The sequence below is a fragment of the Ursus arctos genome, unplaced genomic scaffold, assembly GCF_023065955.2.
Source record: "Ursus arctos isolate Adak ecotype North America unplaced genomic scaffold, UrsArc2.0 scaffold_8, whole genome shotgun sequence".
Taxonomy (NCBI): domain Eukaryota; kingdom Metazoa; phylum Chordata; class Mammalia; order Carnivora; family Ursidae; genus Ursus; species Ursus arctos.
In genome coordinates this window covers 30,829,601-30,852,155 of record NW_026623100.1, presented here as the reverse complement: position 1 = coordinate 30,852,155, position 22,555 = coordinate 30,829,601, and the positions used below count along the sequence as shown (strand labels likewise).

At 50.3% G+C, this 22,555-nt stretch overlaps 1 long non-coding RNA gene across 1 annotated transcript; it reads right to left on the bottom strand.

Annotated features, from left to right (window-relative positions):
* Window positions 1-529: 529 nt before the first annotated feature.
* On the bottom strand, window positions 530-22,153 carry LOC123000393 (uncharacterized). The gene is made up of 3 exons (XR_006408351.2): window positions 22,014-22,153; window positions 21,114-21,231; window positions 530-693 (listed from the first exon to the last, which is right to left on the bottom strand). It is a non-coding gene; the product is annotated as an uncharacterized LOC123000393 (long non-coding RNA).
* Between the last annotated feature and the right edge of the window lie 402 nt (window positions 22,154-22,555).

The window sequence follows — 22,555 nt, the reverse complement described above, 5'->3', positions numbered from 1 at the left end:
TCTCCAAACGAGTGTTGTACTTCTAGCTGCTTTTTACTCCTTCATACGAGTATTTTCTCATTTTCAATCCACTCTTTTCTTCCCTCTTAGACTCCAGGGAGCCAGAATGTCAGCGGCGTGCAGGGGAGCTGATTAAAGGAAGCAAACATCTTAAAGATGTTCACCCATCCCACTCCCTACTCCTCCCTGGTGTGAAGGGAAGGAGGAATGGACACAAGGAGTCAAGCTAAATCCTTGCTGGGTACCCAGCCATTTGCTGCAGGAAAGCTGCACCCCTCTGGGTGAGGCATGACAGGTCCTGCCCAGCCTGGCCCCTCCCCCCGGTCCCAGCTCTGGGCACAGGTCCTGTGCTGACCCCTTCCTACTCTCAGAGGGGGCCAGGCATTTCCGCAGCTCTCCAGTTTCACCTCCAACGCCCACTCAAGGGTCACATCCTCTGTGAAGCCCTCTCGACCCACCTTCCTACCCCAAAAGAGACTCTGTTCCTTTCGGGATCCCCTTGTGCATATTCAGCAATACTGGCCTTGGCCCGCTGCTTGGCCATCAGCAGTGTGTGCTGTCCTCCCCTCTGCGGCGGGCCCTCCAGGACAGAGGGATGATGTCATCTTCGTCCGCCCCCAGCTCCACACGCAGCATGCTGCACCCAGGAAACGCTCAACAACTCTTTGCTAATGACGTCATTCCCAGTCTTTCCTGTGCAAAAGAGCCATCAATGAGTCAGTGTCTCTTAAGAACCTGTGGTCCTCCCGAAGACTCCTGCTGCTGAGGACATTACCTAGCACTGTGTGTTGACAAGAGAAACCATAGGTGCAGAGGACAACGGATCGCCTCCAGGGCACAGACTTCTAATGACTGTGCTTTCCAAGGACCTGGAGCACCCGGGATGGCTCTCTCCTTTCTCTCTTTCTGGGTGACCACAGCATAGGCTGGGCCTGCCCTCTGAGCAGGCTCACCTGTGCCTTCCTTCTGCCTGGCACCCTTCCTCCCTGTTGGCAGCAGCAGGCCGAAGCTGTGGTCCCTGGGCGGCGAGGGCAGGTGGGCCCCAGGCATGGAGGAAGCAAGCAGCCTCCCGAGGTGGCCCTACTGGGGTTTCAATGGGTCAGATTTCACTGATCACAGGGGTAAAAGGGGAGACTCCACTAGAGGGGCTGGGGCTGGGATATGGATCAAGGCTGCTTAGTCAGAAGTCATCGAGGTGTTAATTGACTTACAAAAGGGGAGCTGGGCCAGGAATTAAAATTCAGCTTCCTATAGAGTGTTCCACATGGAGGTGGGGACTCAGGCCCCAGAAAACAGTACTGTGTCACCTGCTGTTTCTCATCGGAACTTTCTTGGCACATATATTCCTTGGGAGCTTCATGAGGACAAACTGCTTGGGTTTAAATCTCATTTCCTAGCTGCTTGTGTGGCCTGAGAGAAGTTACTAACCTCTCCGTGCCTCAGTTTCCCCACCTGTAAAGTGACAATGAGGCCATTGTGCTCATGAGTTTATACAGGTAAAGCGCACTCGGTTCATGGCTGGCACTAAGCTAATGTTGGCTGTTGCTTCTCCCACTGAAGTCCAGTTGCTCCAGCAACCTGACACTACAGCGTTCAATCTTTCTTCCTCAACAACAACTCTGTCATGGTGGGTAGCACCCCATCCATCCAGCTGAGCAAGTCACAAACCGAGAGGTCACCCCAACACCCTCCATCTCTCCCCCCAAAACCATTACCAAGGCTTGTCAACCTTGCTACCTTACTGACATCTGCCAAGGTTACCCAACTTAAAATCTCCCAGATCTCCTCTTCTCTCCTCTATAACCTCTCAGCAGGACTACAACAGTAAGGTCCCTAACCACAACCACTCCAGCTCCCGACTAACCCGTTTCCACCCTGCCGCCAAAGAGATGCTTTGAAGTGCGGATCTTTTTTTTTTTTTTATAATATTTTTTTATTATATTATGTTAGTCACCATACAGTACATCCCTGGTTTTTGATGTAAAGTTGCATGATTCATTAGTTGCGTATAACACCCAGTGCACCATGCAATACGTGCCCTCCTTACTACCCATCACCAGCCTATCCCATTCCCCCACCCCCCTCCCCTCTGAAGCCCTGCAGATCTGACTGGGTCACCCTCTCCCTGGGATCTCCCTGCTGAAACCTCATAATGACATTCCACTCTTCTTTTGAGGCTAAAACCAAAATCCTGACACCACGCAGATTGCGTCTTTTAGAGTGTTTTTGGCCCCCAGGGTCAGAAAGCCCTATCAAAACTGGCTTGAAATACAAGGTGATTTATTAGCTCCTTCAGAGGTAACTGGGGTAGTTCAGGCTTCAGGCTTTGTATGATCAGGGCTCTAGCACCATATTCTGCTATTTTCTCAGCTCTGCCTTCCTTCCTAGGTGTCAGCTGCATCCACAGCCCGGCTTCCTTTCGATTGGCGTCAAGTGGGACACTTCTGGAGGAAAACAAAACAAAACAATGCCCAGCCATGAGATAAAAGTCATTCCCTTCAGCCTGAGCCAACTGAGACCATGTGCTCATTCCCAACAAAAAATTCCTAGTGGTATGCCATGCACTGAGTCTTTCCATTCTCTGCCTCTGGCAGGAAATGAGTCCTTTACTGCAAACACACATTGAAACCATGCTAAAAGATAACATTGGTTTTATTTTAATAATGCTCAACTCTGAAAAATATGAGAATTAACCATCAACCTTAAAGCTGCCCGTTGTCCTTGATGATGGATCTGGGACTAGTGGTGCCTGTGGGAATGGCCTTATGATAATGGGCAGTAAGAGCAGGGTGCTGGAGGATGGATGAGGGAGGAAGGCAGGAGACAGGGGCTTGCTGGCCTTCTCAGAGATGGACTTTGGATGGTGGAATGGAAAAGGTAGGAAAATGCTGCAGTAGTGTCTTCTGGGCCCTGAGATTGCATTCTCAATCTTCTCCTTGTTCTCTTTCTGAAAATGGACTTTGCCACCAAAGGAACTGAAAGCAGGGACTCAACAACCCTTTGTACACCCATGTTCACAGTAGCATTATTCACAATGGCCAAAAGGTGGCAACAATCCAAATGTCCATTGATGGACGAATGGCTAAACAAAGTATGGTCTATACACAGTGGAATAGTATTTGGCCTTGAAAGGGAAGGACATTCTGACGCATACATCCACATGGATGAGCCTTAAAGATATTCTAAGGGAAATAAGCCAGACACAAGAGAATAAATGCTGTATGATTCCACTTACATAAGACTCCCAGAATAGCCGATTCATACAGAAGAAAGTAGAATAGTGGTTGACCGGGGCTGGGGGTGGGGGTATAGAGTGGAGACTTATGTGTAGAGTTTCAGTATACGTGATGATAAAGAAGTTCCAAAGATGGATGGTGGGGAGAGTTGCACAACAGTGTGAATGTACTTCATGCCACTGAATCGTACAGTTAAAAAATGGTTAAAATGGTGAGTTTTATGTTACATATATTTTACCACAATAAAAAATAAGTACTCTGTTCATCTTCCAGGCATTAAGGGCACAACAGAGGGGTGACAGGAAATGCTCAAAGAATGATGGTTGATTGATTGGTCTGTCTGGATAAAAGACATTTTTAGTGATATACTTTCATTTTGGCCCTGTTGGGGAGGAAAAATTTTTCTCTATCTTTCAAGGTGTTTTTTTTTTTTTTTTCCTGGCTGGATTATGAATTAAATTGACATGAGACAGATTAGCAGGAGAAAATCAAATTTAAGTACATACTGAGGGGCTCCATAGGAATATGAGGTCTGCAGGCAGTCAGGGAATTGAGGCTTCTAGGGCACCCAGAGCTAAAGAGAAAGGGGTAGGGGTCTGGGACTTCAGAGGGCAGAAACACAATTCACAGGAAGATGGAAAAGAGTAAATGTTTGGTAAATAAATGTTTGCTGGGCCATCAAGAAACAGTGGGACACAGGGAGGAATTTTAGCAAACAGACTTTGCTAAGTTCCTCCCTGTCCGCCACCCCTAGCCCATATCATGGCTGTGGTTATCTAGGGCGATAGCTCCCTTCCTGAAGGAGGTCCTCCATCTAAATTGTTGTAGGCAGTGAGAGGAAGGCCTTCTGTTTCTTAAAAATAATCAGCCTACAATAATCCACATGCCGAAGAGACACATTTTGGGGTGGCGAATTTTGTCCCCTACCCTCCAGTGAGGACGCTAACTGTGATGATGAGGGGGAGACTTGGGCCTGCCGTGGACAGAGCCCTGAGGCAGCCGTGTGTGAGAGCCTGCCCCTCCCAGTCCTACAATGACTCCCCCAATCCGTGGGCGCTGTGTGAGGTGAGGGGTGGTACTTCTATTCTCTGCAGGGTGGACCCACTGTGGGGGGTGGAGAGGGGGAACTTCCTTCTGTCAGGCAGGAAAATAGTGTGAGGAAACAGAGCTCTCCCGCTCTTTGAATGGAAAATGTCTCTTTCCGACCTCATTTTAGAGAGCTGCCCCCTTCCCACCTCGCATTGCCAGAGGGATGACGGAACAGCTGTCACCCGTTGGGTCTGACTCATTAGTTTATCATCTCTCCCCACCCCTCTCCCCAACCCCCTCCCTCCAAACCCACCCACCCTGAAAATGCCTCAGCACAGTGGACTATTTTAAGAACTGAATTCCCTGTCGGCATGGCAACTTCCTGGCTGTACCTCTTGTCATAGCTGCCTGGATGAAAGAAAAGCCACCTTTCACCAGGGCTCCAGCCAGCCTAGGGCAGAGATGCTCCGCAGATAGACTCGGCCAGAGGGAGGACATGGAGTGTAGGTCACAGACGCTTCTCTGTGCGTTTGCCTGTTTTACAGCCCCTTAGCAATGCACAAACCATTCTTAGCCCAACCGCCGGACAAAAACAGCACCCAGCCAGAATAGGCCCAAGGACCATAGTTTACCGAACCCCTGTTGTAGGACAGGGACAGCAGGTGTTCACACTTGCTGGGTTCCTCATTGTGGAAGTCTGAAAGATTTTGAAGGGTAAGGGGGCGACATGAGTAAAAGATGGGAAGGGAGTTATGGAAGAAGGACAAGGTGATTCATTCATTTTTAAAAAATTCCCCCTAAATATCTATGTTTTATTATACTTTAAATGTTATAGACTTCTTGTGCTTCAGAATGAAAGTCTTAAGCCTATGCCATCTTTACCACATCCCAAATAAGGATTGAGGCTTATAATCTATTAGTTCCTTTTGTAGAAAATGGTATTTATTTTGTAAACTGTCATCATTCTTCACAAAGACCAGATTTTCTTCAGATATGTTGAAAGAGAGTTTTTTTTTTTTGCCTAAAATTTTTTAGAAAAAAAAAATTTTTTTTAAATTCACTTTAGGGGCACCTGGCTGGCTCAGTTGGTAGAGCATGCAACTCTTGATTTCAAGGTTGTGAGTTCGAGTCCCACAATGGGCATAGAGATTACTTTAAAAAAATTTAATGTAGTTTAGGGGCGCCTGGGTGGCTCAGTTGTTAAGCGTCTGCCTTGGCTCAGGGCGAGATCCTGGGATTGAGCCCTGCCTCGGGCTCCGCCTTCTTCTCCCTTTCCCAGTCCCCCTGTTCCCTCTCTCCCTGGCTGTCTCTCTCTCTGTCAAATAAATAAAATCTTCTAAAAAAGAATAAAATAAAAAATTAATCTACTTTAAAAATTTTGTTCATTATAGGAAATTTCAAGCATACTCAATAAGAATAATAAAATGAACTCCCATTGCTTCCATGTACCTGACATTACTGGTTTATTTTTAAAGGGTATTTCCATGTCAATTAAAGAAATGGTTTGTACTTTCTTAAAACATGGATTAAAAGGGGGGAAACGATTTGCAAATATAGTTGAATAGAATCCAGTTCTAGGCCCTGCCTGCAAGTGATTGTCGAGGGGAAGGGTAGGAAAGAAAAGGGGAGCACTCTTTGATGGTTACCATGGAAACCACTAGGTTAAGATGGTTGAGTTTGTTTATGGGGCAGTGAGGTTCCTGCTAATGGACTCTGGGTCAGAACTGTTGGAGAAATCCTTAGGCTGGTCCCTGAGGATATCTTGCTCTCTCTGAAACTCCCTTCCACCCCCCAATACTGTTCTCAGTATCTTCACTTTGACGTTAGTTTCATTCTGAATTTCTAGGGTTTGATTAAAACAGAGGCACTTTGGTGTTTCCTTCCTCGATTTTAGGGCTTGCTTTTTGTATTGAGGAAGCCAGGGTCAAAGTGTTCATTGCAGACTCACTCTGAGGAGTTTTGAGATTCGATAGCAGACCCCTTGGGGTCCTGTTTCCAGCAATAGCCAGCAGAGGTGGGGGATGGGGGGTTGTGGGGGTGGGAGGGGCTACCTCTCTGGAAGAAAGCCCTGGAAAGGACTGGTGGAGGTCTTAGGGTATTGACCCCCACACTAGAATGCGGGAAATACTGTCCCGAAGAGCAGGGAATCCAGCCTAAGCCTTGAGATTCAGAGGCTCTGGATTCACTTTCCCCCTTCGGAAGGAACTTGACCCCACCTTAGAATATCCATCATTCGCCAACGTCCAGGCCTGCTTTAGACATTGGATTATTTACTACGGGGCATACCAGTAGGAAGTGGAACTTTGGCATCGTGCTATTGGACTTGGGTCCCAGCCGCAGCACATTATTTCTATCTAGACAGACTCTCTCTGTCACCTGCTAATGGGCTTGGTGGGGGAAACGAATACATAAGATAAACGGCAGGCGCAGAGGCAGAAGCAGGCTGGAATTACTCATCCAGGGGTAACCATGAGCAGAGGGACAGACAGAAGGCAGCCGAAAACCGAGACAGATCCTCACAGGGACGGGCCCCCAGCGCTGGGATCCTAGACTCCATTGAGGTCCTATCCTGGTTGCGCGTCCTGAAGCTCCAGAGGGAAAAGGCTGCACAAACGAGGCACGGCCACCAGGGGGCGCGCGGGCCTGGGATCTCGGGAATGCTGGGCTGCGGGAGCGAAAGGGGCGGCACCGCGGGGCGGGGTGGGGGTGGGGGTGCCGGCAGGGCGGGCTTAATACCTGTTCTCCCCGCAGGGTGTTAGCTAGCACAGGGCAAGGACAGGTACCTCCTGGGCAGCTGCTTTACCTGTCCGTATCTTCCCACAAAATCAGAAGCTCCTTGAGGGTAGTGACTCTGTTTTTGTCCCTTACTTCGTCAACGGCTCTAGTCCCTTGTCCCCATCCTACGTTTGCGGAGCAGAGTCACAGGACGCATTCTCACTCTAGAAGGCGGGAAGGGAGGAACAAGAGGAGGGATAGGAAGGGCTGTGGGGGAGCCTTGAGGCAGCAGCTGTTCTGGAAAGGAGTGAGAGATGCTAGATTGTCACTAGGGTGGAGCCCAATCATTGGCGGGGAGAGGGAGCTTTGCACTGGAAAACTTTGGGGGTGGAGCCTATAGGGCAGTCTATAATTTGGGAAGAAATAAGGCCGTGGTTCTCAAACTTCTTGATCTCTGGACTCCTTTATACTCGTAAATATTATTGAAGACTTCCAAGAGCCTTGTATTTATGTGGGGTCTACCTTCCCAAATTTACCATATTAGAAATTAAAACTGAAAATGTAAAAACACTTATTTACTTAAAGTTCCAATGTTAAACCTACCACATTAACACAATTTTAATAATAACTGTATTTTCCAAAACAAAAATGAGTTACTGAGAAGTGTGGCACCATTTTACATTCCTGCAAATTTTTTAAATGTTTAGCTTAATAAAAGACAGATGGAGTCTCATATCTGCTTTTGGACTTAATCTGCTGTGATATCAGCAGAATTTTCCCAAAGCACATAGCTTCATATGGTCATGAGAAGATGAGAGGGGAAAAAGGCAAATAACGTTTTATTATGAGAATAGTTCTGACCTTGTGGACCCCCTGCCCATTTTGATATTAAATAGAGTATTAACTGCATACAGTGTTATTTTTGGATAAGAATTGCAAGACTTTTTGTAAAATAAAGGTTGTCTTTGGTGAGGGCTAAGGAGTGAGGGCCAGGCTGCCTTGAAATTCACCCACTGGCAAAGATGGGGCCTCCATGGCCAGTGGTACCAGAAAGCAGGACCTCAGCTGGTGTAGACACACGCCCATTTATATGTTCACTCACATCCTGTGGGTGTTAGAATTCTATTAAAGATGACTTTTTGCTGCCTGCTGTTCTGAGGTGAGCTGATGGAATGGTGGCCAGACTCCCTCTCCTGAGGCCAAAAGCATTTCGTGGCTTCTTATCAATTCGAAAAGATTTCAAAACAATGCCCCACTCAACTCACACCTGTTAGAATCACTGTCATCACAAAGATAAGAGATATTGAAACACTATATTGGACACCTGAAACTAATATTACACTGAATATTAACTAACCTGAATTTAAATAAAAACCTCAAAAAAAAGATAAGAGATAATAAGTGTTGGCAGAAGATGTGAAGAAAAAGGAACCCCTGTGCACTGTTGGTGGGGTGTAAATTGGTGCAGCCACTGTGGAACACAGTATGGAGGTTCCTCAAAAAATTAGAAGGAGAACCACCACATGGTCCCGCAATCCCACCTCTAGGTACATAGTCAAAGGAGATGAAAGCAGGACCTCAGAGAAACATGTGCCTTCCCATGTTTGCTGCAGCACGATTCACAACAGCCAAGGTATGGAAACAACCTAAGTGCTCATCAACAGATAGACGGATATATATACACAATGGAATATTAGTTACAAGAAAGAAGGGAATCCTGCTCTTTGCAACCCGGATGGATGGATCTCGAGGGCATGATGCTGAGTGAAACAGGTCAGACAGAGAAAGCAAATATTGTATGATATCACTTCTGTATGTGAGATCTAAAAAAGCCAAATGCATAGAAACAGAGTAGAATGGTGGTAACCAGGAGCTGGGGGGTAGGGGAAATGGGGAGATATTGGTCAAAGGGAACAAACTTTCAGTCTTAAGATGAATAAGTTCTGGGGATCTAATGCACAGCATGGTGATTATAGTTAATAGTACTGTATTGTATGCTTGGAAGTTGCTAAGAGAGTAGATCTCAAACGTTCTGGCCACAAAAACGAAATGATAATGATGAGGTGTAATGGAGGTGTTAGTTAACGCCGTGGTGGCATTATATATATCAGTGTATCAAATCAATGCTCTGTACATCTGAAAGTTGTATGTGTCAGTTACACCCCAGTAAAGCTGGGGGGAAATAACACAATGGCCCCAGCCTCTCCATGGCCCCAGGCCTGCTCTGGGGGTCTGTGCAGAATGCCCCAGTTTGAATGAAGAGGCAATGTGGGAAGACTTTGCAGAATCAAGTTACAGAGGAGAAAAGTTTCTTTCCAGTTAATTCCCTCCAAGGACACCTAACTTGAATGGTTATCCTAATCATTTGTGGAATGGTATAAGAATTCGGATTCCTAGTCTCACTGCAGATCAGCCGGGGGTGGAGGCTAATTTCAAAGCTTCAGGCCCATTCTCAACCCTCTTCCAGCCGAGTCTACCAACTCTAAAGACCCTCTGTCCTTAGGCACCTTGCAATCACTTGGGGCACGCATTTAAAATTTTGAATTCCCCAGGCCTAATCCCTAGAAAGCCTGGTACCCAGGCTTTGGTAGATCTGGGATGAGCCCCAGAGCACGTTGGGAACCAGCAGTCCAGGTCATTCGGAGGTAAATGACCCAGGGCCACCCTTTGCCTCCAGGTTGTTGCAGCCCTGCGGGTCACAGAGAGATTTTAGGGCCCGACTCAGATCACCATCAGCCTTACTTCCTTATTCTTTGAACAATCACACCTTTTCCTGGGGGTCTAAATTTAAATTCCAGGGTTTACAAGTCTCATTTGATACAGGTGACCATCTTCCTCCCCAGTCCCAGAACTACACCTTCCACGAAGATCCCCATCTTCTCAAACTCCATCCAGGCTCCTGCCCAAGCTCTGCCTACATATCCCCGCCTGCACACCTACCTCCACACTTCGAATCTAGGCGTGGGTCAATGTGTTTGCAGAGGGACACACATCCGTCTTTCAGAGGGGCTCAGCTAAAAGTGCAGCGGGCAACAAAACAGAACAAAACACTCACCTTTCTTCCTACCTGGAGCCCCGCTTCTGCTTCTCCCCCCTCCCCCTTCTATAGAGGATACTTTAGTCCCATCATCACAGAAGCAGCTGCTCCTCCCCCTCCCCAGGTCTGAACCGCCTGTCAGCTGGCTCACTTCCTAGCAGGACTCCTGGACCCCAGCTCCCTAGGGATAGTCCATGGGTCCCTGGAGTGTGCTCCACAGCCAGCTGTCTTCATCCTCTGCTTTGCCCCTGGATTCACATTTATTTTGCATGGCACACGTTTCCGAATATTAACTCATTTCATGAATTGTGTAAAGCATCGAGTTGTGATGAGCAGATTTTTTTTCTCGGTTGTGTCTAAACATGCACAAACAGCTGTGGAACTGGTTTTGTGGTGTCCTTAGTAACCCCTGCCCAGCATCGTTCATTTTCTGCTGTCGTCTGAACTCTATGGGAACCATCCACGAAATCTGGAGCTCTTCACTGTCAGCTTCGAAGAGTCGGATTCTGGGAGAGACGTGGTGAGAATGATGAATGTGCACGAGGCATGGCTATCTCCCAATTCTGGACACCCTGGCTGCTCCTGGGCCGGCTACAGCTGAGTTTCGGCGGGGGGGTGGGGGGTGGGGCGCTGTGCTTCCCCCTGGAGTGCAACTGGCAGCCAGGTTCAGGAGCATTGCCCTAAGGGAAACATCTTCCCTTCTGCACTAATGCGTTTGTCACCAGCTAGACCCCAAGACCTGACCATTACTGCTCACCTGCTTGTATCCACTGACCTTTGTCCCATATTTTTCCTTAAGCTCTTCTTTCCAACTTTATTATCTTCACTCAGGCAAAAGACCCAAGGGGCCTAGCATCCTATGATGGAAACCATGGAAACAAAAACTACCCCTCAAGCACTAACAACTGCCCAGACACAGAATCCCAGCCGGCCCATACCACCCAGACCAGTTTGAACTTAACCCCCCCACTCACACCTGTGCCGATGGACCTTGGAGGGACCCAAAGGAGGACTGACAGTTACCTTAACCTCATTATAATACTAAAATCTTCATCCAAGGAGGAGCGCAAGCCTCACTTGCATAAACCACAAGGCAGGTGTAGGCCTGTTTCCTTAAGGCGCAAGGGACCAACTTATGCCCACCTCTACGGATGATGACAAGGCACCCCTTTCTAAATATTCATCCTAGTCTTAAATAAAAAGAACCCATTCATTCTTGCTTGGGGAGTCAAGGCTCTGGAAGTTATTCCCTGTGATCTCCTTATTTGCTGCAAATAAAGTCTCCTTTGTGCGACAACTCCACCTGGTGTAATTTCTGCCTGTGACTCACCAAGGAGCGAACTCACGTTAGTTCAGTTACAGGGTGACTTGGTTTGGAAGGCATCCAAAAGAAGTTGGTTTTATCCAAGGGGAAAAAAACCTATCAGAATGAAGCCCTTCAGGGAGTTAAGGACATACCACCCCGAATAGGCTGCTTTGGTTTATGGATTCTGTTGAGCTGAAGGCACTTGAAAAACAGCAGACGCAGGGACAGGCTCTCTCTGTACTGCCGTCCTCTGCCTAAAGACAGAGCCTCCAAGAGGAACTCGATTGTCATGAATGCCAACCAGGGAAGACTGACTCCAACCCAGGAGAGGAGACTAAAAGTCCACAGCACCCCATACAAACGTCGTCACACCCTCATACCTCCTGTCTGTTCTTCTGAGAGCCCATTCATCTTTCCCCAAATCTTTCACTCTCCGCTAAGTGACTGCATCTCCCTCCCCTTCTCTATTAAGATGGTAGATAAGAAATCTCATCTTTTTTTTTCAGGTGTTCGCTCTTTTTTCTTTGTGATGCCCTTGTCCGTGTAATATTTAAAATTAATAAATGTGTTTCTCTTTTCTCCTGTTTGTTGTCTGCTCTCAATTTATCTCATAGACCCAGTTTTTATCGAATCTAGGAGGGTAGAGGGACAGTCTTTCCTCTCCTACACCCTCATTCATTCTTTCTTTCATTAGGTATATATCGAGCGCCTACCTTGCCAAGTCATACGCTAAGTGTTAGAGATACTAGGTTGAAACGAAATAAAGATCAGGCCTTAGGAGGTATCGTGGAGGGACCAGATGTTAAACTAGCGCTGGTAAGGAGAGCTCAGCTTGGTCCCCGGGATCCTGGCCCATCTTGGTGGACTGAGGGAAGGAGGGTTCTATGAATGATGGATATTTTTGGGAAAAAGTATTCATCCATGGCAATTTCTCAGCACCTCTGGGAAGGGCAATTTCAGGGACAGCACACGTTCTGTGTCCTGTGGGTGCCAACATTTTTAAAGCCCAGGCTCTCAATTTCTTCATACTATGCTTTATATGCTCTGTGGGAGGCACTGCTATTACAGATCTTCCTCAACTTAAGATGGGGTTAAGTCCTGATAAAGGACTAAGTCAAAAACGCATGTAATACGCCTAGCCTAACTTCACAGCTTAGCCTAGCCTGCCTTAAATGTTCTCAGAACACTCACATGAGCCTACGGTTGGGCCAAATCACCTAACACGAAGCTGAATATCTCATGCAATGTATTGAATACTGCACTGAACGTGAAAAACTGCAAGGTTGCGTGGGTGCTGAATGCTGGTAAGTGTATCGGCTGTTGACCCTCGTGGTCACATGGCTGAAGGGGAGCTTCGGCCGAGAGTTGTGCTGAGTATCACCAGCCTGGGAAAAGATCCAAATTCAAGATTCCGAGTATGGTTTCATCTGAATCTATATCACTTTTACACCATCGTAAAGTCAAAAGTTCCTAAGTTGAACCGTCATAAGTAGGGGGCCATCTGTATTCCCACCTTACAGGCGAGGAAACTGAAACGCAGAGAGAGGATTTCACTTGTGTAGCTCCCTCAGGAGGAAGAGCCGGAAGCACACCTCAGGTGTATATGATTCAGAGCCCTTCTTGTAAGAGCTGATCTTTTTTTTTTTTAAGATTTTATTTATTTGAGAGAAAGAGAGTGTGTGGGGGCGGGGGGGGGGGGGAGAGAGGAGCACACTCCCGCTGAGCAGGGAGCCCTGCATGGGGCTCAATCCCAGCACCCTCCCCCCATCAGGACCTGAGCCTTAGGCAGAGGCTTAACCAACTGAGCCACCCAGGCGCCCCTGTAAGAGCTAATCTATGCCGCTCTAGAGAGCTGGGCTTCAGCAAGGGAGCTGGTAAAACCCGACAAGGCCATTTCACTGGCGTCTCAATGGGCGCCCAAGACCCCAGGTACGACCGGCAGAGCTGCCAGCCAGGGGCTGTCTGTGTCAGCAGTGCTGGGAGGGGGCTTCGGAGCCGGTGTGGAAGACGGTGCTGGGGGCCTCAGCAGTCCTGGCGGGCAGCCAGTGGTCACCTCGTGCCATAATAGTTGACAATTATTGGGCACTTACCATGTGCCAGACGTCACCTAAGTACTTAGTATGGATGAACTTAAATTTAATATTTACAATTCCCATTTTCACAGATTAGGAAACTGAGGCCCAGAGAGGTAAGGTAACTTTCCTAGGTTACATCTCCGATAACTATGGAGGCAGGATGCGAGGCCAGGCGTGTGGCGTGCTGGGCTTACGTGCATCGGAGTGTGCTGTGCGGCCCGTCCCAGGGGTCTACAAGGGATGGGATATCCTGAGGTGCGTTTCGTTTATGGGTCCTGCACCCCCGGAAGGGAGAGGACAAACGTGACAGATTGCAAACGTGGCTACAGGACTCTGTGACGCCTTCCTTCAGGAGATGAAGTCCATTCTGTGAGCTTGCTTGGCCTTGTGACTTGCGCTGAAGACCAAGGGAATATGGTGGAAGCGAGGGTGGATAGGTTCCAAGTCTAGGCCTCGAGAAGCCTTGTAGCTTCTGTTCTCCCCATCCTGGGAACCCTGCTGCCATGGGAAGAAGCTTGGGAGGTGAGCCTGCCGGGTGAGAGATGTGGGGCCCAGTCACCCTTTCTCTCCAGCGCAGCCGGATGTGAGAGAGGCCATCCTGAGCTCTCCAGCGCCCTGCCAGCTCACCACAGACCCAGAAGCGAGCCCGGCAGAGCCTGTCTAGAGACTAGATCCACAGAGCCATGAGCAAATAAATGCATGTTTCTTGTCCTAAGCCACTGAGCGGGTTGTTATGTAGCAATAAATACAGCGAGAAATACGTCAAGGAGAAGGAAGATAGGGGAGGTTGGAGGAATTCCCACCAGGCAGGATGGAGAAGGAGAAATCCTTCAGGCAGGGAAAAGAGATTCAGAGGAAAAGGAAGTGGGGGGGGGGACCGGCCTGGGTCCCTGAGGCCCCAGTGCCCTCCCCTCTTCTGGCTTCCACCAGGTGGAGGAATGGCAGTACTTTTCTGGAGAGACATTACAGCTCCGTCAGTGAGGAAGCTGAGAGCAGGAGTCCTCGGCTGCCTTTGGGAAGACAATCCCCAAGCAGTAAGAGGTGGCTGCCTCTCTGCAGATGGGGTGGTGTCGCCTGCGGGCAGAGGGGACCTCTCAGAGAGCCCCCCCCAGCCCCCCACCCCCGCCGCTCAACCCCGGGATCCTGCGCTCAGAGGAAGGGCTCTGCTCCCTCTGGGTAGCAGGGATGCAGACAGCAAGCTGTGGGAGCCTGCACTCCAGGGGCCGCCGTGAGAGTGAGGAGAAGGGGACTGGGGGGGGGGGGGAGTGTGTGTGTTTAGGACGTACCAGGGACTAGAAAACCTGGAGCCAGCTGCTCTGGAGGGAATGGCCACTGGGGGAGGGGCAGCCTAAAATAACACCGCTGTTCAGAGTGCAAAGGGCGCCGGGCAACAAACAATACCGAGGGGAAGATTAAATGATACTCATTACATGTCCTCACCATCTAAAATGTACATATTATGGTACAATCATGTCTTTTTGGTGCTGACGTGGGTAATTTTTTGACACAGCCTGCCATCTGCCCTTGTTTTGAAGGGTCACGCCTCCTTGAGGAACTTGAATTTTAACATGAATCCAAGCCCGCAGGTAAAGCGAGAGGCTGTACTGGTAGAATTTCAGGCGGTCATCGAAAGTGGAACAAGGGTTTTTCTTTTATGTGGGTCCCTTCGCTGGGCTCTTGGCCTCAGTGCCAGCCACGGAACCACAAAAGGGGGACCTCGGCATCGGACGCTTTCGATTCCCTTCCTCCAAAATTGCCCCAGTGTTTCTCAGACTTGGGGGAACGGCTTCGTTCCCCGTTCCGAGCGTGGGGGTAGGGGACAGCCGAGCCCGCGCGCCGCCGCCAGAGGGCGCTGCACAGTCGCCGGGTGCGTCTCGGCCGTCTGGGCGTGTGGCCTGGCGTGGGCATTTTTGTGTTGTTTAAATGCCAGCGTTTACTGCTCACTCTTTTCCCAAACGTGTTTCTAATTTACCCGGTATCTCTTCTCTGTGAAAAACTTAAGAAGAAAAAAAAATCATGCTTAACTTTAGTTCCAGGGTGGGCAAAGGGGTTTGACACCAAATGCAGTTTTGTTCCAGAAACCCTGGGGGCTGGGACCAAGCAGCCAGCAAGGGCTCCCCAGACGCTACTCCTGGGTGAGGACAGAGGCACTCAGAAGCGAGCACACCGAACCCAGCCCCTGAAAATTCTCTTGCCAACCACCAGCACGCCCGCAGGCTTGCCTCTCCAGAGGAGCCTGGGTTTCGGGCCGGGCTCTTGAGCTGGTGTCGGCGGCCGGGCGGAGGGGCCACGCCGCGCCCCGAGCTCCCGCGGGCCCCCGGCGGTGTGCTGCGCTTGGGGAGCGGGGCGCGCGGACCGGGATCCGAGGTTCCGCGGGGGCGGGGGCAGCAGTGAGGGCGCAGGGCGAAGTCGGGGAGGCAGAGGGCAGGCGCTCCGGGACAGAGCAGAGGGGGAGTCCTGTCTGATGGGGGTGGCGGCGACAGTTCCTCGGGCTTGGGTGGAAGCTGGCAAGCCTGCCCGCCACAAATAGAAGGCATGGGCGAAAAGACCCAAAGAGCTTTTTGACTGCTGGGAGGTCTCAGGCAGATAAAGCTCCTAATCCCTGGGGTGGGAGCTGGGGTGAGGTTCTGGGGGGAGTGCCTTGATTGGCGGCTAGGTTCTGTTTTTGAGACCTGAAAAAAAATCGCCTGTCCCCTGGGGAGATTTCTCAGTCACTTTTCTCCTGCAGGAAGCTGCTTCTTGTTGGAGCCTCCTGGGATTGGCAGAGTTAAAATCCTTTAACCCAGGATGCCTTGGGCCTTTTGTTCAGCTCTGACAATGGAATTGGGTGGAGGGGGCTGGGAAGGCAAGTAGCTGGGTCCGGGTGTATCCATGAGGTGGGGGTCTGCTAAAGCTGTGTGCAGTCACTGGGCGAAAAAGCAATTTAGTCGTGTGTGTGTGTGTGTGTGTGTACTGGGGGGAGGGTGTAAGGGAGCCCAAGGCATAGGGCAAAGCTCGTTAACACATGTGTATGAGTGCCTGCTGTGCGCTCAGCAAACCCATAATTACTCAGGGAGACCTTCCAAAACTGGGAACTCAATACTGGTCCCTAAAAGGTTGGGTAATGGGTTTTTCTTGCATCTGAAATCCGAGGGAACAGACCTCGGGCTTCCCTGGGCTCCTGAATTCTTCTAGATGTCTTTGTCTCCTAAAATTCGGTGCTCCCACAGGACAGCACTTAGTTAAGGACACTCAGAAATGCATACCCTTCAACCATATTCATCACCCTAAAACTGTTGCTCTGACTATATTATGCCCTGGGCTCAGAATCCTCAGCAGCACCCACTAATTCAAGGGACTTGGAATGACCATGTGCAAGCCCTCCCACCATGCAGACTTTTCTTCTCCAGCTCCCCACCGGCATTCTCCCCCAAAGCCAGCCTGACCCCTCATGGTCCCTTGGACATGTCTTGAATTCTCCAGCCTCCCTGTGTGGCCCTGCAGTTGCCTTCCTGGGACACCCTCCCCATCTTCCGTCTAGCCGTCACGTCCCTTCTCCTTTCAGTTCTGGCATCAGTAGGTCAGCTAACATGCATTTACTGAGAGCGCACTATGTGCAAGGCATGTTCTGGGCCTGAGGTCAAGACAAATACTGGTCTATGAGGATTTTATGTTTTAAGGGGAGGGAACAGAGTAGACACAAAGCCAAACAATTTCGCTTGTTGATAAGGACTACAAAGAAGCTAAACTAATGTGCTGGAGTAGGGGGATGGGAGTGGAGCGGGGCTGATGGGGCTGCTTTAGTTAGACAAAGAGACAGTCTCCTTGTGGAGGTGACTTTTGAGACCTTATGGGTGGGGAGGAGGCAGCCTTGTGAAGATCTGGGGAGAAGTGCTCCAAGCAGGCGGAATAGAGTGCAAAAGCCCTGAGGCAGGCATGCGACGGCTGTGATTCAGAGATACCATGGAGACCACTGTTGTTGGGGCAATGGGAACAAGGAGACTTGAGGGGCTCTGGGGACATAGGCAGGGGCTAGATCACAGTCTTTGTGGGCCAAGGTAAGGAGGGTGAGTTTTATTTTGGTTGCAGTGGGAAGCCTTTGGAGCCTCTTAGCTGGGAGTGAACAGACTTCCTTTACCCTTTAGAAAGATCACTCTGGCTGCTTTGCAGCGCATAGACTAGCTGCTAGTTGAGAAGCAGTTGCAGAAGTCCTGGCAAGAAGAGATAAAAGCAGGGTGGTAGCCATAGAGATGGTGAGATGCAGTACTGATTTCCGGAGCAATTTTGGAGGTATAGTAGATAGGACTTACTGATGATCTGACCTATGACAGAAGAGAGGAGTTAAGGATGAGGCCTCCATTTTTAGGCTAACTGGATGGAAGGGAGGCCCATGTTCAGCGGGAAGAGGTGGATTCGTGGTTTTGTTGTGGTCATGCCAAGACCTATCACACATCAGTTGGACCTATGGAGGTAGGTTTGGGTCTGGAATTGAGGGGTGTCTGCCTTAGCCTGAAATTTGAGAACAAGCCTGTAGGTGGTATTCAAAGCTGTGATCTGGATAATTCTACTTAGGGAAAGAGTAAAGACAGAAGAGAGAGGTGTGGACACTGAAGCCATGCCAACATTTAAAGATCTGGGAGAGAGAAGCCAGCAGAGAGGGCTAAGAAGAACAACCTGTGAAGTTGGGGGGAAAAACCACAAGACCGGATTATAAGGAGACGGAGCAAAGGCAGTATTTCAAGGAGGAGGATGTATTGGTCTGCTATTGCTGACTAACAAACAACTATACAAATCTCAGCGGCGTATGACAGTAAATATTTCTTTTACTCATGCATCTGTGGGTCATCTGGAGGTCAGTGAGATGTGGTTGACCTTGGCTGGGCAGCTCTAAGCTGCAGTTGGGTCCGAGTCTGTCCTATATACGTGTCCTTTATCATCCTTGTACCAGCAGGGTGGTTAGGGCAGGTTTTTTCCCATGGGGATAACACTGGCACAAGTAGGCCGGTAGAAACCCTAGATGCCTCCTGTGGCCAAGGCTTAGAACTGGCACCATGTTACTTCCTCCTATATTCCATTGGCTAAAACAGGTTACACAGCCATGCCCAAAGTCAAGGGGCAAGAAAGTATACTCTGCCTTTAGTGGGAGGGACTGCAATATCATATAGAGAGAAATACGGACACAGGGCAGTGACAAGAATTAGGACCAATAGTCAATCCAGCACAGGGTGGTCAAACATGTTCAGTGCCACTGGGAGACCAGAGGAGACAAGGACCATGAGCTGGCCAGTAGTCTAGTCAAGATGTGGGTCACTGGCCTTTTTAGTAAGAGCTATTACAACAGAATGGAAGGATAAAAGCCCAGTTGGAGTGGGTGGAGGTGAGAATGGGAGGTGAGGGAGAGGACTGTCAGCCTAGAGACAACTGGCTTGCTCAGGAACGTTCGCTCTACAGAGGAGCAGCAAAATGGAGTAGCTGGCAGGAGACATGAGGCTAGGGCTAATACATTTTTAAAGTTAGGGACTTAAATCCTGTTTTATTGGGGCACCTGGGTGATTCAGTCAGTTAAGCGGGTGCCTTCGGCTCAGGTTATTATCCCATGGTCCTGGGATTGAGCCCGACGGTGGGCTATCTGCTCAGCGGGGAGCCTGCTTCTCCCTTTCCCCCTGCAGCTCCCCCCTTCTCCTTGCTTGTGGGCTCTCTCTCTGTCAAATAAATAAAATCTTTAAAAAAAAGGAATTAAAAAAAGTAAAAATAAAAACATAAATCCTGTTTTGCTTCGATGGGAAGGATCTAATAGAGAGGAGGAAGTCGCTGACGCATGAACGAGAGGGAATACTTGTGCTGTGAATGGGGAAGGGGCCCAGGGCGCAGAGGCAGGGGCTGGCCACAGACAGGTGCAGAGAATACAGAGCTGCAGACACTCTGGTGGCTTTGGTGGCAGCAAGATCACACAGTTGGTCTGATTGTACCTATTTTCTCTGTGAGGGATATCTGAGGTCACACGGAGAGTGAGAGAGGAAGGGTGTTGAAAATATGCAGAGAGAGGAGAAAGTGTGAAGTTGTTGCACTGTGGAGAGGGAAAAGACATTTTCTAAGAAACTGTAGTAGGATCGTCCAGCAGTTCAAATGCCTATTTGAAATTTATGGCTGTGCATTTGAAGCGAGTCCATCTAGAGCAGCTGGGGAATTTTCTTCAGCGGTGCGCAACTGCTCGGTTGCAGGTGTGAAGTAAACAGTTTGATTTAAGCACAGTTGAGTTTTCGCCAGGTGACTACGATGGAGAGAGACCAGCGTAAGGAAGTTAAGAATGTTTGCAAGGGAGATTTCGTGTGCTGGATCATGAAATCTCTGCTGGCTGAGAAGGGAAGACACATAGTGGAGGAACTGAGGGGAGAAGACCTGAGGGGAGACACATAGTGGAGGAACAGTAGCAGGATGGGTTGGAGGTCACAGGTGAAATGGAAAGCCTGGAGGGGGTGGCGCCTGGGTGGCTCAGTTGCCTAAGGGTCCAACTCTTGATTTCGGCTCAGGTCATGATCTTGGGGTTGTAGGATGGAGCCCTGCATCAGGCTCCGCGCTCAGCAGGGAGTCTGCTTGTGGATTCTCTCTCTCCCTCTCCTTCTGAGCCTCCCCCCACTCTCTTTCTCTCTCTCTCTAAAATAACAAGTAAATAGGGGCGCCTGGGTGGCTCAGTTGTTAAGCATCTGCCTTCGGCCCAGGGCGTGATCCCAGGGTCCTGGGATCGAGCCCTGCATCAGGCTCCCTGCTCTGCTGGGAGCCTGTGTCTTCCTCTCCCACTCCTCCTGCTTGTGTTCCCTCTCTCGCTGGCTGTCTCTCTCTGTCAAATAAATAAACAAAATCTTTAAAAAAATAAAATAAAATAACAAGTAAATAAATCTTTTTTTTTTTTTTAAGAAAGACTGGAGGGGGTGAACTTAGGGTGCTGACAGGTGGGGAGATCTTTGAATCTAAGATCTTGGGGCTGGTGTAGATAGTCATGGTTCCAAGGTCCAAGGTATGACCATGAAGCTAAGGCAGGACAGGAGAAAATATATTGCTAGGCCTAAGGCATTCAAGGGAGTTAGGGGCTGGGGTGTTGAGTGGATCATCAGCACTGATGTTAAGGTCACCAGGAATGGTGACAGTGGAGGAGGAACAGCCTGTTGCCAAGAGCATCAGGGAACAGAGAAAGTGACCAGGAGGAGGAGAAGGTGACACTAACTAGGAGAAGTGGTGGGTGGTAAACCTGATGGTATGCATTCCAAAGGAGCTGGGGTTTGAAGGCGGAAGAAACAGATTGGAGGTTTTCATAGGGAGTGAGGACCGCTTCTGCATGGCCTGAGGGAGAAAAGAACCTCCAGGGGAGAGCGCTGTGGGGACAGCTGTGTCCTCAGGGGACAGACAGGCCTCCAGGAAGAAGGCAGTGAGGGTCCTAGTCTTAGAGATTTAGAGTAGAGGCAGGGGGTATGGTTTGGGAGGGCAAGGAGGGGAGAGGGTTGGCTGGGGGATGTCAGCAGGTGGGGTAGGGGTCGGGGCTGGTATGAGTGGGCCTGAAGCATGATGGGTTTGCTCTCCCTGCTGTTGGAGGCCTGGGAGGGAGGTGTCAGGGCACCCACACCCGGCCCCTCTGTGGAAGCTTCCCAGATTATCCTGGGAAGACTTCCTTTTCCTAGACTTCCTTTTCCTAGAATCCCCATAACTTTGGTTGCTCATGATTCTCAGGCCTTATCACCTACTTCCAGGTGTCTTCAGCGTTCTTCTTCCGTGTGGATTTCTTCTTTCCTCAATGAGTCGCAAGTTTGGGTAGGAACCCCAGATTTGCCACTTTGCACCCACTCGGGTCCAGCACAGCACCTGACATGAAATGGGTGCTTCTCAAATGTTTGTTGATTTGGATACAAATGAGGTAATGGTTCCCTTTAAGGCCAAGAGTGGGGGCCATCGTCTGGCTGTTGGGGGGGTTCCTTATGCGGGGGGGGGGCACGCCTCCCCCACCCCGCCCCCACGGGCCAGCTGCCGCGCGGCCGCCCCTCTCCTCCCCCTCCGCCGCAGCCGGCAGGGCCAGTAACCCGACTCCGGGCCCGCTCCCCCGCCCGACCCAGGCTCCTGGTGGCCAATGGCCAAGGCCAGAGCCTCCGCGGGGAGCCTGGGGCCCTGGCGGCGCCGTGCGGCCCGGCTGGAGCTGGGGCACCCGGAGGCGAAGGGCTGCCAGCCGGCGCCCGGAGCCGCCCGCCTCACGCCCCCAGCCCCCGCTGTCTACCGTCCGCGCCGGGCTCTTCTGCCCCGGAGGCCCAGCTCGGACTCGCGGCCCCAAGCCAGGAGGCCAAAGGGAGCCGGCACTCAGGGCAGACTGTAGCACCCAGCGGGCCAAGTCGGGGGTGGGGCGCCCCTCGCCCAGGAGTCAGGGCCCTTGACTTGTACACCCGCCCCCGCCCCCTCCCCCTCCCCCACCGCCGCTCAGGACTTTGACCAGAGACCTTGGGCAGTCATGGAATCCCTGAGCCTCGTGTCCTCGCCTGTGATTGAGGCTAGTCTTTATCCGCCTCTCAGCGCGGTGGTGTGAGGACCCAACCAGTGAAGGGCGGGAAAGTCTCCCCAGATTAGCCAGAGGACGGGCCCAAACCAAATCATCCTACCTGTCCCCACCTGCCCGCAGCAGATGGGAAGCGCAGCTCCTCCTCCCCACCAGCCCGGCTCCACCCACCATCCAGGGAATTCCCTGGGTTCAACGGAAGAGCCCAACAACGCTTTCCCTAGCACCCCCAGTACATGCATTTGCCGCAGCTCCTCTCTCTCGAGGCAGAAGTCAGCTGGTGGGGTTTAGCAACCCTGGGGGAAGGGAGCTCGAAATACACGCGGGGCTGGCAGGATGGAGCGCAGGCAGGGCACCTTTCCAGCTACCTAGTTTATCTCCTATGTACTTACTAGAGTGGAAGATGTGCAGAGGAAACCCTCACCAACAATGGCGTTTTCCTCCTCGAATAATGAAAACTGCACACTCCTGACAACTACCGTCCATAGGCTACAAAAACTGACGTGTCTATCCAAACCTGTGATCATGGTACCCAAAAGAAAAGCACCCAAGAACTCAGGAAATACATTATACTCTGCAAGAAGAGGACGAGAGGAAGTCTTGTCAAGGATGCATTATTTTAACATTCACAGCCTCCCCACACCC